This window comes from Amia ocellicauda, chromosome 21, assembly GCF_036373705.1.
Source record: "Amia ocellicauda isolate fAmiCal2 chromosome 21, fAmiCal2.hap1, whole genome shotgun sequence".
Lineage (NCBI taxonomy): Eukaryota > Metazoa > Chordata > Actinopteri > Amiiformes > Amiidae > Amia > Amia ocellicauda.
Genome location: NC_089870.1, coordinates 14,825,513 through 14,842,565, shown reverse-complemented (window position 1 = coordinate 14,842,565; position 17,053 = coordinate 14,825,513). Strand labels below are relative to the sequence as shown.

Genomic DNA, 17,053 nt, shown 5'->3' with positions numbered 1-17,053 from the left:
CCTGATCAAAGGGAATATGACTTCTTATCTGTGCATATATACTTGAGCAACATTTGGAATTTAATTTAACAGTCATTCCTTGACTTTCATTTAAACATTTTATTTTTTAATCTTCAACTATCCCACTGTCGTTATATTGTGTTAGTTTGGGAATTTGAAAACTTTATTAAGCTACAGTACACTAAGGGACCTATATAATATCAGCATGATTTACACTTAATTAAAATGTCTCTTTTTTTCCACGTTAATCAGTCCGGCTGCAGACAATAAACCCCGCCATTTCTGTTCTTTAAGTTATTGCGCAGAGTGGTCTCAGATAACAGTCAAATATATAAGGTACAATTTAACTCAGTGGGAATATATACAGAAATAACATTCTCAATTGGTACTTTCTTTTTGAAACTCTGATTAGTGTACAGCCAAGCTCATCACAGCAAGTTTAACTGCTAGTTCGATGAGCCCTGAATAAAAGCTAGAAAATGTAAAATAAATTTAGCAGTAAAGCTTACATCCAACTGAATAACTAAAACACAGCTCGGTGCGAGTTTAAAAATGTTGCCGTTTAAGTCTAATCAAGCCCACAGTGTTGATTTGATTCTGCAAGAAAGATATTAAACTTGGTGAGTGATTGTTTTTGGAATAACAGTGTACAAATAACAATGTAGATTAAACAGAGAAATACCTTCCAGTTTTGAACTCACACTTTGAATTCTAAACCTTCCAGATACCATTTAAGACAATCATTTATAATATATATTTCAGCTATTAAAAAAACAACTACAGGGAGATGTAATTGCAAAACCACCAACTTTGTGCACTTGTGGTGACTTAATTGGTTGAAATGCTTTGAATATTGGATATTGTGTTTGAACAATGTCATCATCTCAGACAATTCCTTCCATGAATTTCAGCCCATGAATGTCATTTTTCAAAGGGTTATTACAAAGGATAGTCATAGCAGGAATATTCTGGACAGTGGACCATTAACTATTTAAATAATGATGCTCCAACTAAGATACACCCACTCCTACTTAGAAAATTGCATTCTCTTGCATGTTAATGTGTTTATGTGCAAGCGCTCAAGTCCTGGCAGTGCTTTGCAGTAAAATGTTTTCACAAAAGAAAGGTTTTATGTAAGGGGCTTTTAGTGTGACGGCAAAACATCATGCATTGCTTGATGTCCTTGGGGTAAAATATTTGCATTAATGAAGAATGACCTGTCTAAGCCAAGAACTGTACCTTAATACTCACCTGTCTTAGCCCTCTAGGGAAGGAAAAGCTAATTACATTTTTTATAATTGAGGTAAGACTTTTCTAGTTAAGGCTGATGGATTTATAAAACAAGTATAATTAAATATAATGGCAAAAATATATATATTATAACAGAAATGGCCTGAAATCTAACTCATGTGCTTACACTATAAGGATATATTTATTTTCCTTATGAGAAAAAGTCAAATTGCTTAAGTATATATTTTTATGCAAATAAAAAGCCTACATACCTGTATCTATTACTGTTGTTTAACTTGTCATAAGGGTCTTCTATTCAATATGACTGTTTACTTTTATTTCTGTTAATATTTGAAAGTCTCTCAAGCAGAACTATGGTGCTGTTGCTTTAAGTAAACTGAATGGGGAGAGCAGAGTTTTATTGATGCAACAATTTGAACAAGCATTTACAATGCAAATTCCCCCACAATAATAGTTTTTGCAATATTTTTATTTATATTGAGCAATATTACAGCTATGTTTGAGAAGCCTGTATAGATTTTGAAGTAGTTTACAATGAATGCCAAAGGATCTCCTTCCTTCTATCTTGAAGTCCTTGTCTATAACCTTCCTAAACCATAAGCATAACTATATACTGCTCTGCCACTTCAACTTCCAGCCTTTTACATTATTTTGTGAAATAAAAAAAATGTTCAAGACACTTAAGAGAGAAAGAAGCAATCTATGAATTCCATTACGAGTCTAGCAGGTGAAATTACAGGTGTGTTCTCTCTCTGTGAAATGAGAGTTCCTGGGCAAACACGCCAACATCTCCCAGCACATTCTTACTCCAAAAGATGAGCCGCAAAACAAATCACTTGTTCCCCGACCGCAAAAAATCCATTTAGATTTTCAAAAATGGTACAGACCACATTTGACAGAGCAAGAATGGCAAGTTCACACGGGCTGTGCTGCTGTGGCCATATTGAATGATTCATCCCGCTTATGAGGTCCGGCTGCCCATTTGATATCCGGAGAAGAATGAAATGCTTGGAATTGTTATTTCTAATCGATCCGAGAGGGTTGGATAACAAGGTCTCCTGGCTCAGCGCTCTGCCTACTTAGGGCTCATCTTATCAAGCTGCTTGGCTCCTCAATCAGAGCTGGCCTGTCAGTTCCCATTCTCATGATGATTAGGACCAGAGAGCTTCAGACATGGGGTAATTATATAATCCCTCAGCAACTCTTTAGCGGAGAAAATAGCTGAAAGCCGAGCAAATGCTTCAGACTCTTAGGCTAAACTGCGCAGAACATTATGATTCTAATTTAATGCTGACAATGAATTTGAAGAAAGCCTTAATTAAGCACTGGTTATATGTATATAATTGATTAAAGACTGCTAATGTTTATTTTAATTATTATTAAAAGAGTGAATGCTTTTCATCTGGCTGCAAATAGACTTTGTTTCTGTGTATTCGAAAGCTAGTCAGCTGTCAGCAAATCTGTTGTCTATGTTTATATGTACAAAGACAAAGAATACTGTACTACTGCTGTTCTATACACAAACGATAACTGTGCAATGATAATTCTAATAGTTATAAATATAACTGCAAGCATCATTATCTATGACCTAGCAATATATGTCAGCTGGGTGGTCCCAATAGTGTATTGCATTTTACGGTACACCAGTGTTTCCCAGCCTACTTACCTTTACATATTTGCGTGGCACCAATGTGCCCATTCACCAGCACACTCGCCGCATATAAGCTTGACAATAAAACTTTCAGTGAGAAAGCTTGTATTGATGCACAGACTCCTTTGATTCTTATTTTTCAGTAGAAATGTTAATGTCTTTATTACTCTTGGGATGGGTTTGGAGCCAGAGCCACAACAGAGCCATCAGGAACAAACACATAGAGCAAGGCTGAAATTTGATTACCAAAAGCACCCACATTTTTTATTTCAGTGAGTTCAAATGAACAATGTTAAGAGATAGCATGACCTAGCTAAGCATGTAGAGCTTTGTTTGAATCAGACAAAACTATTTAAAGAAATCAGCGGAAGTAAGTTTATCAAAAAATGTAACATGAGCAGAATAATTAAACATAAAAGCAATAATAATCAGAACAACAACAATAGGTACTGAATTCAGTCCTTGACTACCTAATCATGATCATAATCATAACAATAACAATTTAAGTACAAGTTGCTGTTTTAAAAAATCTTAAATTTAGTAAAAATAACCATCCATTATCTTTCATCATCCATTATTAAATACAATTTCATGAGCTTAGACCTTGGCCTGTGGTCTGAATGGTAATAGGGTCACTTTCACAGTATCATGTGACCCCAACATTCACCCTCTTCTGCTTTGTTTCCCAATTAGTGGTGCAGTCCTCTTGTGGAATCCATTAATATTGCATCCTTCACCTGCCTTTTATCCTCAGATCCTTTACATTCAGGACTGCCATTTCATCCTCCCTGCACATTTCCTTCCATATACGCCTTCAGGTCTGGAAGGGACAATCTAATTGCCTAACAGGAAGTAGTGCAATGTAACCAGTCAAGACGCAGAAACATTAGGGGGAATATTCCAGAACTCCCAGTGTCACAGGTGCAGAGATATATAGCCTATATTACATCTTTATAACACTTCCCAGCTGGCACAGTTAGTTGGAATAATGTTGCATAGACGTCAGAATCCAACATCAGATTTTGGTCATATAATGGCTGTATATGAAAGTTGGATTGACGTTAGAATAATGTTAGAATCTGACATCATTCCACGATGTTCAGGTTCACCTGAAACCGCCGAATTTTGATTGGCTAAGTTGGCAGTTTATCATTGGAAAATTTGCCAATCAAAAACATGAAAAGTCAGCCGTTACAGGTAAAAGTATTAGTAATTGGTAAATAATTAAAACACTTGGCATGCAAAACTGTGAAATATGTCCGAATTGTTTATATTCCCCATAACACTGAGTGGCTGATTGAACTGGTTTATAGCTGTGCTGTCTGACAGTAATGTGCGATGAGTGCGAGGATGTCCTAACAACAGACGCCTCCAAGATTGTGTATGTCAGTTGTCTAAATTAGACTAAAATATAACCAATAAATGACGACAAAGATAGACATCACCTTTAGACATTGTGGGCTGGCTATATTTTGGTTGCCTGACATACAAATACAACCATAAAATGCCGTCATTATAACGTTGTGTGCCCAGTGGGTTTGTGTGTGTGCGCTAGTAACTTGCTGTATTTAAATTCTATCAGACAGCATTATTATTTCCCTAGTCAGTGTAAAGACATTGGCAGTGTCCATTTTTCCTTAGCTATGTCCACATACATTTGGATCAATACTGTCTACTCTCCTAGATGTTATAGTGTATAACTTATTGGACAAAACGCGACAAATTGGAAATATAAAAACGCTTTACATAACCATGATCTTTAAGCATTAACAGTTGAAATCATGTCTTTTGTTTGTGTCAAATCCTCTGTAAAATGGCCATATGTGTTTCATAATGTATTCTGACACATAATGTCTAAGAGAAGAAGGTAATCTAAACCGAGTGTTCCTCAGGCTATAATGTCCCTCCAGAAACAAATTATTGTTGACATTTTGCTATGGATACAGAAATATTCCACCAATGTTGTGTCAGTTCTAGTACATATATATTAAATACGCTGTATATAGTGCCTATATAGTATATATATAAGTATATAAGTATATATATAAGTATATGTGCACCTGTTGTTTCCTTAAAGCCTGGAATTAAATTGCAAATTACTTCAAAAATATATATATACATCCTACCCTACAACTTCCAAGTGAAACAAATATTCTAGAGATTTGTAGAAAATCTATTAAAAATAAGAACTGAAATAGTTTGGTTGAATAAGTGTATACCTCTCTTGTAATAGCAATCCTAAATTTGTTCAGGTGTAAGTAACCTCCTGCAAAAAAAAAAAAACAAGTGGCCTCCACCTATATTAAAATGTAGTGATTCACATGATTTCAGGATAAATTCGGCACTTCCTGTAGGTTCCCTCTGCTGTGTAGTGCATTGCAAAGCAAAAATTAAACCACGAGCACCAAGGACCTTTAAAATGAACTCCGGGACAAAGTTGTTGAAAGGCATAGATCAGGGGATGGGTATAAAAAATATCAAAGGCTGTGAATATGCCTTGTAATGTAGTGTGTAGAGACACCACAAACACAGGAGATCTAAATGACTGTTCTCCTTTACCACACACATGTAGACAGTAGGGTTAGACATTGTTTCAGGACAAATTGTGTACTACATCATGTAAAAATGTGCAAGATCATAATTGGTCAGTTTAACATTGAAGCACTGAATGAAATACAAGGATGTGGGGATTGTATTAGAACAGGGCAAAGGAAAGAGGGCATGAGCCATTCACACCAGCTGCCTGCCAGTAACTCAACCATGTCTTCAAGGAGCACAGAGATCATTGTCTCCTTCCTTATTATAAAAGCTTAAGTCAAGTGAGACTTAGTACACAGCTAAATGCATGTGTCATTGGCAGAGTAATGGAATCCCACACCATGTAGGCAAACAATGCAACCGAAGGGTAGCAAGTTTTGTTAATAAAGAACCCCAAATAGATCCCTGAAGGACACATGAAGTTACAGAGCTGAATTTACAATCAGCTGTGATGGACTGCCTTGTGCCCCATGTTTGCCAGGTTAGGCTCCGGTTCCTTGTAAACCTGTACTAGATAAAGCAGTTATTGAAAATAGAGGAATGGATGACTCTCACTGTGTACTGGTAATAAAATGAAAATAGGTGAAGGAGGTCCAAGTATTCAAAAACTGTGCTAATGGTGAACAGACGAACAAACAGCGGCAAATCATGAACAGCTTTTACGGTGAACACTTATGATTAATAAAATGAATGTCTTTTCATAATAGAGAAAAGTAAAATACTCGGGTAGCGACTCCAGTTTATAAAATAACTTTAAATTAAATTGAATGTATTCCATAATGACTAAACATATTTCAAAATATACAGTACATTGCATTCAAGTAATAATAATATAATGAACCCCCCACAGTAATCTGAAAAAGAGCAGAAGGCACCATAGCTTTTGTGGCATTGGATATACAGTTTATTGTATGTATTCTGCAATTTTATTTTCAATTTTTTTTTTAAGTATGCAGATGAATAAGACTATATCTGTTAAATTCACAGCAATGTTTCATGTTTTGTAGTAGCTGAGACTGGAACAAGTGCTCTTCAGAAAGAGACCAAGACACTCGAGTAATTTTAATCAAAGTTGTTATCTTTGAGTACCTTTGTCTCCCAGACATTCCAGTTTGAAGTATGGCCACTTACAGTCTTAAAGTTTAATGGGCACTAGCAAAATCCCAATTTAATCTTATCTTCGCCCATAAAGTCTGTTGTAATTGTACACCTTTATTTTCCTTTTTAAATCTAACATTGGTCTGACAGATTATGTCATGCATTTACATCCCCTGCCGTGAAACTATAATTTATTTAAGAATACAAGTAAAAAGAAACAAAATCATGGTTAAAATAATTCCTAAAAGTCTGATTTAATGTAGTTCTCTCTCTCTCTCATTTTTTTCAATGAATGATAATTATTCATATTAACTTGGCAAATAATGTGCTTTTTGGGGCATAATTCCAACTGATAACTGGCAGAATCTACACTTCATTTGTAAAATAAAGTTTTTAAATGAATGTTATTTCACACACTCAAAATAAATATATAAGAACCTCGAGCTGGGTTTCATACAATGGTGGTGACATAATTAAATATACCTTGGTTATATAGAAATGAGGCACAAAACAAACAATAGCACAGATAAAACCAATAATATGCGTTAAAACATATGAATCCCAAGAACATGACAACAGATACAAATAAGAAGTAACAAACACAACAAAACACTATTATTTAGTAACTGCCATTGTTATTCAAGGTTAACATACTGTATTGAATTTCTTGTAAGGACAGAACACTTGGCCTTTGATGGAAATATAAAGTTTTCCCTTTGACTGCATTGCCAATTGTTTAGATTTCATTCTTTGATGTGAAGCAATATTAAGTCAAATATAGCTGAGTTAGCACAAATTCAAATGGGCTTGAAACCACAGTTTTAAACCACCAAAGTTTCAGGAGAGACATAAAGCTATAAAGCATTACTTAGAAACATAACGGTTTCTAAATATGTCCTCAGAGTAGATTTATGGTAGGTCTCAGAGGCCATTGTCTAAAACTACACATTTTCACAAAGCCACAGTGAAGTTCTTCCAGTTAATGTCAGTAACAGTCATTCCTCATCCACTCACTCTTAGTCATTTTGTTTTGTAGCCCTGACGCTGGTGGCAGTTGGCTTGCAAAACTTGAAAATCCTTTAAAAATGCTCCAGAGAATAACATTTTCCCCCCCTGGCAGTCTTAAACATTCAGGCACTCTCCCTGTCGGATCTGTTATATTAAAAGAGGACGACATACATATGGCTGGTTACCCAAAACCAGTATGTGCTTGTTAATTGTAAGCAAATTGATCCTAATATGCAAGCAATGGCCAAACACTGCACTAATTATATCAGTCCAAATGCTGGGGGAACAGTATCAGTTCCTTCAATAGAAGACGAAAATGAACCTTCATGCAATAACGCAATTGTGAATTGAAGCATGCTATTATAATTAGTGCATTTACTAATTTACTCTTGTTAGAAAATGGAGATATGTTGAAAAACAAAGAGTTGTAGTTTCAATTAGGATCATGCCAGAAATAAATATGTATTACAATACACACCAAAGACAGAGGATATCCCAGTGTATCACTTCAAGGAGGTTCAAATGTAATATGCTTAAATGCTGAGTGTACACTATACAGGGCTGGGAGGATTACTTTTAAAAAGTATTCCATTACAGAATACTGATAACCTTGTTTTGAAAGTAATCTGTAACCTAATCCAACACATTACTCCAAGTCAGAATACTTTTAGATTACTTTTGGACTACTTTTTTTCCCTTTATTAAAAAACAAAAGCAGCTGAATTCAAGAAGTGAAACAAAATGTACTACACATTCTAATATGGATGACCTACTGAAATTGTTTATTGTTATCTACAGTACAGACAATTAAAATGGTAATTAAGATTTCCATGTTTAATTTTCTTGCATATTGTACTTTGCATGTTGTAGTATATGCATTTTTAAACAAGTGAAACTGCATTTTGATACCCTCTACATTTTTACAAATCGACATAAATCAGACATATCAATAATGCGTTAATGATAAAGGTGCATCTCATTCACTGTCATTTAATGCAGGCACATTGTTTTCTGCTAATCAGTGATATGTGACACGCATAAAGGGATCTTCTCTAAATTGTAAGTACGTTAAATGCTTACAAAGTCTATTTTAGTGTATTTTGTTCTATCTGTGAAGATACACGATGCAACAAAGGGGATTTAAATGCACTGCATTTTTCTATCCATGAGAAACGCAGTCACAAGTTTCAAATCACCAGCACCAAAAACACACATTGAAATCAATGCAATTAAGGCGGTATTTTTTAAGTACCAATGAATGTTATGCATCTTGTTTCTGCAGTTAACACATTATTGATGTCTTACCTTCTTTTAAGCGATATCTATCGGTTTGTAAAAGTTTAAAGGTTTGACGTGAGGATCCCCTGAACGCACAATGGATAGGACGAGTGTATTCAGTCTATGTGATTTACTTTGTTTTAGACTATTAACATGTTGTATGTTGTTATTTTGGTATTATATTACGTATTTTATTGTTAATATCACAGAACCAGCTAGGATGCACAGGAACTATTTGTAATGTACATGGATTTATCTTAAATTTGGGTAGGATAACGTATTACTGCAAACTACTGATAACGCTTTTGGTTATACTATGCCTGTGTTGCCGTTTTGCTTATTATGCTTTCATTAAAATATGTAATTATTAAAACGAATTTATTAGACGTTTTATTAAAATGCGTATTTTCTACTCGCATGTCAAGTATAATTCTATTAAGGCTGAACACATTCAAAAAATACAATCTTACCTCCAGATGTTTGTTTTTTTAGGTTTGAAGTACATTGTCCCGTGGCGGACAGATTTTGCACTTTGTTCCATTTTCTTTTAAAGTGAAAACTTGCCTGCATTTCAACGAGTTAAATCGCTGTTAACACACAATGGTGGCACAACTGTGTGTTACTTCCATTCTGCTGCGTGTTGTAATGGCGCCGAATCAGCCGCTCGTAGAAACAATGGTGCAAAAATACTACACGTGGGTCCCTTCAGATTCGCGCAATTTCCTTACACTTGTACACTTTAATGTAAATGATGTATAAGTAATCCGTAATCTCTTACTTTTAAAAAAGTAATCAGAATGCCCGTCTGACAGGAGCAACTGTAACCGGAATACATGCATCAAAAGTCTGTAATCTGATTACGTAACGCCGCTACTTGTATTCCGTTACTCCCCCAACCCTGACGCTATACTTACACTCACCTAAAGGATTATTAGGAACACCTGTTCAATTTCTCATTAATGCAATTATCTAACCAACCAATCACATGGCAGTTGCTTCAATGCATTTAGGGTCCTGGTCAAGACAATCTCCTGAACTCCAAACTGAATGTCTGAATGGGAAAGAAAGGTGATTTAAGCAATTTTGAGCGTGGCATGGCTTTTGGTGCCAGACGGGCCGGTCTGAGTATTTCACAATCTGCTCAGTTACTGGGATTTTCACGCACAACCATTTCTAGGGTTTACAAAGAATGGTGTGAAAAGGGAAAAACATCCAGTATGCGGCAGTCCTGTGGGCGAAAATGCCTTGTTGATGCTAGAGGTCAGAGGAGAATGGGCCGACTGATTCAAGCTGATAGAAAAGCAACTTTGACTGAAATAACCACTCGTTACAACCGAGGTATGCAGCAAAGCATTTGTGAAGCCACAACACGTACAACCTTGAGGCGGATGGGCTACAACAGCAGAAGACCCCACCGGGTACCACTCATCTCCACTACAAATAGGAAAAAGAGGCTACAATTTGCACAAGCTCACCAAAATTGGACAGTTGAAGACTGGAAAAATGTTGCCTGGTCTGATGAGTCTTGATTTCTGTTGAGACATTCAGATGGTAGAGTCAGAATTTGGCGTAAACAGAATGAGAACATGGATCCATCATGCCTTGTTACCACTGTGCAGGCTGGTGGTGGTGGTGTAATGGTGTGGGGGATGTTTTCTTGGCACACTTTAGGCCCCTTAGTGCCAATTGGGCATCGTTTAAATGCCACGGCCTACCTGAGCATTGTTTCTGACCATGTCCATCCCTTTATGACCACCATGTACCCATCCTCTGATGGCTACTTCCAGCAGGATAATGCACCATGTCACAAAGGTCGAATCATTTCAAATTGGTTTCTTGAACATGACAATGAGTTCACTGTACTAAACTGGCCCCCACAGTCACCAGATCTCAACCCAATAGAGCATCTTTGGGATGTGGTGGAACGGGAGCTTCGTGCCCTGGATGTGCATCCCACAAATCTCCATCAACTGCAAGATGCTATCCTATCAATATGGGCCAACATTTCTAAAGAATGCTTTCAGCACCTTGTTGAATCAATGCCACGTAGAATTAAGGCAGTTCTGAAGGCGAAAGGGGGTCAAACACAGTATTAGTATGGTGTTCCTAATAATCCTTTAGGTGAGTGTATATACTCTCACAATAGAAAACACAAGAAAGACAGAAACATAAGCAGTAGAATGACTTGCTGCAGAAGAAGCATGTTTGAATCTTGCTGAAACAAAATCTTACAAGTTCTGCACAGGAATAACATTGTCTCTTCATCCACTTTTTAAAATGCAGAAGCCAAACTGTGAAAACTCAATGTCTTTCTCAAACACTGTCATCACCAACAGTGAATGCCAATAATCAGAATAACACAATCTCTCAAACTTGTTCCCACCGTAACAGCTCCCCGACTCCGGCATTGACACAACATTTTTTTTGTGTGTAATGTCTTTAAAAAATCTATATCATACTGATAAAAATATAACTTATTTTTTTCTGCAATTACTACTACTACTACTACTACTACTACTACTACTACTACTACTACTACTACTACTACTAATAATAATAATAATAATAAAACTATGGTTACTATTATGCAGTGGGGGCTGGTGACTTTTTTGACAGGTAAGGCAGGCAGGACTGCAAGTTTGTGTTTGGTAGCAGAGTATCAACACATTAAAACCATGAATGTTTTCCTTTTTAATTAAGGTTAGTTGACATCACAATAATATATTATTATTAATATGAAGTATAAATGCCATAATATATGCATGAATTTAAAAACGCAACACCAGCACATTAAGCAAAGATTACAGATTTGCTTAAAAAAAAGGACAAAAATAGAGACTAAAACAACGTATATATACATTCAATTTATACTAATTTGTTGCATGGACACATAACAATATACATACACAACCTAAACATAGCAGAATTCATTTAACAACAACAACAAAAGTTGGAATACATTTAGCAAATAGCTCCATTACAAAAGAAAAAGTATGCCTACCTGACTTCTAGTGAAGGTCAATTCGTCTTTATTTTGTGAAGTAAAAGGTGTGATGCCATTATTCAGTGAAACCTCATCGCTTGGCTCTGTGCTCCTGTGATGAGCTGTGCAAAGCAGAGACACTCGTTCAAACAGTTATTTTGGTTGACAAGCAAACATGACCAGCAGTATAAGTTGTTAGTCACAATAATACCGGTCAGCCATTTATGTACCCCACACCAGGACACCTGAAACTACCTTGTTCGTATCCTGTCTTTCTTAAAAACTTCCAGCGCAGGTTTTATTCTGCCCTCCTTCACAAAGACACATCTCTCTTCATCGGACCTTCAAACCCGCGCTGTTCTATCTCACTGACAATGTCTTTCCATACAGAAATACAGCAAAACCAATGATATTCAAATTGATTTCTTGAACTTGACAATGAGTTCACTGTACTAAACTGGCCCCCACAGTCACCAGATCTCAACCCAATAGAGCATCTTTGGGATGTGGTGGAACGGGAGCTTCGTGCCCTGGATGTGCATCCCACAAATCTCCATCAACTGCAAGATGCTATCCTATCAATATGGGCCAACATTTCTAAAGAATGCTTTCAGCACCTTGTTGAATCAATGCCACGTAGAATTAAGGCAGTTCTGAAGGCGAAAGGGGGTCAAACACAGTATTAGTATGGTGTTCCTAATAATCCTTTAGGTGAGTGTATATACTCTCACAATAGAAAACACAAGAAAGACAGAAACATAAGCAGTAGAATGACTTGCTCCAGAAGAAGCATGTTTGAATCTTGCTGAAACAAAATCTTACAAGTTCTGCACAGGAATAACATTGTCTCTTCATCCACTTTTTAAAATGCAAAAGCCAAACTGTGAAAACTCAATGTCTTTCTCAAACACTGTCATCACCAACAGTGAATGCCAATAATCAGAATAACACAATCTCTCAAACTTGTTCCCACCGTAACAGCTCCCCGACTCCGGCATTGACACAACATTTTTTTTTTGTGTGTAATGTCTTTAAAAAATCTATATCATACTGATAAAAATATAACTTATTTTTTTCTGCAATTACTACTACTACTACTACTACTACTACTACTACTACTACTACTACTACTACTACTACTAATAATAATAATAATAATAAAACTATGGTTACTATTATGGAGTGGGGGCTGGTGACTTTTTTGACAGGTAAGGCAGGCAGGACTGCAAGTTTGTGTTTGGTAGCAGAGTATCAACACATTAAAACCATGAATGTTTTCCTTTTTAATTAAGGTTAGTTCAACTCCACTTCCGCTGGCACTGTACAGAGTTATGGGACACAGAGGGGCTGTGGTTCCTGTGACAGCCCCTTCATACAGGACTGGCGAGCACACGGCCTAGTGAGGCCCAGAGCCTCATGTCCTGTTTCTAGCCTCAGCGAACCTCAACTTCCGCTCTGTGCTCTGGCACTGCACTTCCGGGTTTGACAAGCCTGATTTCAATGTTATACAAAGAATATGTTCTGTTGCATATCGGATTAAAGAAAAAAATATGAATATTAATTATATTATTATTGTAACGTTTTAGAATTCTAATTCAACCGTTAATTCTTAGTGAAGCCGTGCCTCAGTTACCTATTCAGACGCACTGCCTCTGCTATTATGGCTACACTCGCTTCATTGTAAAAGTTAGGTTTTTCTCATCACTAGTTCACAAGCTGAGAAAATCAGATTCTTTTTAATTTAATGATGACAAAAGATGTTTGCTTTGCTGGTCTTTTTTTTTTTTTTTTTTTTTTTTTTGATGAGTGCTGAATTGCAACAATAAATCCCCCACCTCCTGGGTCCCCTTCGAGTTGCTTTGTGGATTCAGACATGCAAAGCAGACTCAGTGAAGCTGATTTCAAATGAACCAGGGGAGCTAGAGGATTTGCTTATTGCTCCTGGGGCTACTATTAAAAATTTAACTAAACCAATATATACTTGAATCATCATAGCTGGGGTGTAACTGCAGTGTGAATGCATGGGGGCTGTGTTTATTATTATTCTTCTTTAAATTCAAATTACATTTACATATTTTATAAATCCTATGTGCTCAAGCAGGGAATAGAACGATGCATTAAATATATGCCCACTACAAACACCTTTTATTAACACAGGGCCTTTGTTATTAATACAATTCTTAGTGTAGTGTTTAAACAAAGTTTGGGCTATCATTAGATACAATGTGGATAGGCCCTCTGGACATAAACAAACTTGTTGCATCTAGTGGCTATGTACAAATGTGTATTCTAACTAATCAAGAATAATTGAATGAAATGGGTTTTAGGGATTTTAATCTGTAAACTGAATCTTCACAGCAGTTATTATGGTGTCGATGCTTTTGTGAACATCAAATAATTTGTCATTCGGTAATGCATGCAGAAGTTAATCATGTTCAGTATTTTGAGCATTTTAGATTCTTACTCATCCAGGATTTCTTATATTGCAAGATTTTAATTTTAGCAAAACGGGAGCACACAGGTGTAAAGCGACTCACACATGAAGAATTCAACACCATGGTCTATGTATATCTGCAGGAAAAAAAAAAAAAACTAAAAACTAAAAAACGCATCAAGAGAAAAGACAGGTCCTGGCTCAGGCACACTTTGCCTCAGTGCTTTGCTCAGATTATTTTTTCCACCTCAACCTCGGACTGAACCTTTTGAGGAGACTGAAGCTCAATTCCTCACCTCATAGAGCAGACAAAAGCAGTGCACACACAGGAGACCGCCTGCCCGCTTGCCCGCTTGCCCGCTTGCCCGCTTGCCCACCTGCAAACAGACTCTACACAGAACTATCTACTTTGGCATGGCAGAGAAGATGCAATCACCCTTAAGCCCTCTGTGGTGCATCAAATCACAAACAAAAAACAGAAGTCTGCAGGAGCTCTTATTTATGGTGCAGGGTCTGTCCAGGTGAGCTCCTGATGGACCAACCAATCACTGAAGTGGAAATGTGCACATTCCTATGCTGGTCAATCAGTCAATTAAGGCTCCTGATCAAATGCACTTAAAAGTCCAGGCAGCTCATTAATTAAATGTTGAAAATGTAGTTAATACAAGGATAATAATCACTTTTACCTTAATAAATAATGTTTCAAAGTGGAATGGATGAAACTACACACCATTGTATAATACCAAAAAGCAAGCTCCCCATTATAAGCCCTATTAATATCCTGAACCCCAAACCTAGCTGACATAAACATTGTCAGCTATTCAATATCTGCACTATCTGCAGCTTTAGGTTTTCTGTGGAGTTTAACCCACATATCATGGACCACCTGTAGTCTGTAGTTTGAGATCCGCTGTTCTAATGTATGTAGGATTCCTCTGGCCTAATTTATGATCAGTTGATGGGTTGAGCAAGCCTGACAGATCAAATCAGTAAATCCATGGTGTGATAGTTTACTCATATATATATATATATATATATATATATATATATATATATATATATATATATATATATATAACTTTTACATCACCTGTATTTTGGTTATAAGCTTCTGATAGCACACTATACACAATACTGTGTAAAAATTCAAAGCAACACATGAAATTCACTATTAACAATAACAACATTTTACACTTTCTCAGCTTTAATGCAATGGGTGACATTCTAAGGAATTATTATAGTTTATTTTCATAATTGCCTTTCGACACTAACCCAAATTTATCAAGCAGCGGGAAAAGTATATCCTTCAAATTGATAATTAAAATAAAATAGAATCTGGCTAATGGTACAACACTGCACAAATTAATGTATACATTGAAACAAAGTTCACTCTATCAATATAATAAAAGGTTGATATGTCCTGGGAGGTTTCATGTGACACAAGGGCTGTCCCACTTGAAGGCTGAAATACATTTACAGGTCCCTGTGAAATCTGTTATATGATTTAATGAATTTGCATATTCAAGTTTACTTGCAGATTATTTTTTCCACCTCACATCTAACGCTAACCCTTGTGTTGTCCCTGAACTCTCAAACTGATTCAAGTGCAAAATGTATTCCAACCTAATAAAATCATTCCTTAACTGTATCCCCAGCTTAACATAATTATAACCCAGATCCGCTCTTGAATATAGTAGGAACTCTATTGGCATAACTTCATCATGGCTCATCCTCGTTTCACCACAGAATATCTTGGCAAGAGGGGAATCCAAAATCAGCATGAGATAAATGAAATTCATATCACATGGCACACAGTCAACTATATCCGTACACAACCTTCATTCCTTTTCAACCAACAAAGCTGTAGTGCAACTGTATAGTTATAGTATATGTATTCTGTCATTTTTTAAAATTCAACCTTATACGTCAGCATTTATAGACTCGTACATTTGCAACTGCGCCTGACTTGCTTATCTCCTTGGAGGTACTAGATTATGTTTGTGATCGAGTGGCACAGAACCAGCTCTGTAAGGAATTAAACCGTGAGTCAAAACCTTGTGTCATTGTCAGCTTGCTTCGGATTCTACCCAGACAGTTCACTTGTTCATGACTGCAGACCGATGAAAGGTTGTAGATGTGAAATCAGGGCACTGGCCATGTATTTTTTATCTTATTCTTTCTCAAGCTGCTGCTCACATCAGCTCTGCAAACCGAGTTTTCCACTGCACCCAGTTTCAAATGGTGGATATTATATTTCCCATTGTACACACAGGGGTTAACTCAGCCCTGCCAGAAGAGTTTATTCATGTGTGGGTGAAGATTGGGTGATCCTGAGTTTGCCACTCTGTATCTACAAAGCTGCTTCAGCATCTTTTCTCTTGCCTCCTGCCACCATGCATTTACACATTTATAGGCGCAGCATCCACCTGTCAAAATCAATAACCTTTGTGACTAATGAGAGAGTTCTGTGAATTAAATTGTGCCTCTAGGGTTTTTATATACCGTAGTATGAATGCGTGATCTAACAAAATTGCCACAGGTCTTTTAAAAAGTTTCCAGAGGTTCTGTGTGCAAACGTACTGTATTTTTTATTACGTTTTCATGAATGCCATTAAGAGCCTTGTTTATATGTGTGGATTTATGATGTCTCTGACCTTGATGTGTGTGGCAGGAAATAAATTACAGGTAATTCCACACGCCAGAATCTCGACACTTACTCAAGCTCAAAACAATTATAAATGAAAGAAATAAAAAGGCAAAGTTTTAAAGTTAGCTAAAGAAGTCTTCCCTCAAATTCAAATGTGAGTAGATG

The 17,053-nt window shown here is 36.5% G+C and overlaps 1 long non-coding RNA gene across 1 annotated transcript in view; it reads right to left on the bottom strand.

Moving 5' to 3' along the window:
- The window catches only part of LOC136717331 (uncharacterized), a 69,865-nt gene extending 55,165 nt beyond the window's left edge, over window positions 1–14,700 (bottom strand). The window contains exons 1-2 of the long non-coding RNA XR_010805219.1: window positions 14,538–14,700; window positions 11,826–11,929 (exon numbers count right to left, since the gene is read on the bottom strand). This is a non-coding gene — a long non-coding RNA (uncharacterized LOC136717331). The remainder of the gene's footprint in view (window positions 1–11,825; window positions 11,930–14,537) is intronic.
- Between the last annotated feature and the right edge of the window lie 2,353 nt (window positions 14,701–17,053).